This window comes from Sinocyclocheilus grahami, unplaced genomic scaffold, assembly GCF_001515645.1.
Source record: "Sinocyclocheilus grahami isolate Dianchi unplaced genomic scaffold, SAMN03320097.WGS_v1.1 scaffold96.1, whole genome shotgun sequence".
In the NCBI taxonomy this organism is placed as follows: Eukaryota; Metazoa; Chordata; class Actinopteri; order Cypriniformes; family Cyprinidae; genus Sinocyclocheilus; species Sinocyclocheilus grahami.
This window is the reverse complement of record NW_015505275.1, coordinates 84,292-84,573: the sequence shown is the minus strand read 5'-3', so window position 1 is coordinate 84,573 and position 282 is coordinate 84,292.

The following is a 282-nucleotide window of genomic DNA, read 5'->3' as shown; positions in this document are numbered from 1 at the left end:
TTTTTTATGTGAGGTCCATACAAAAAATAGGGTTGTCCATGTTTCAGAATTTGTTGTGGGTGTATGAGTGTGAGATTTCCCAGCCTGAATTTTTTTTCCCAGTCTGCCCCTCGTGGAAATTAATGGCGCAGGTATGCGGTTTCATTTACTACACATAGGCCTACTGAAGCTTGTGGTGTTTTCAGCCTCTGCCGCCTCAATATGAGTACATGAACACATAAACATAATCGCTAGACCTGCTCTGAGTCACTTCATGAGCATTTTACTTATTTTGAGAAAACG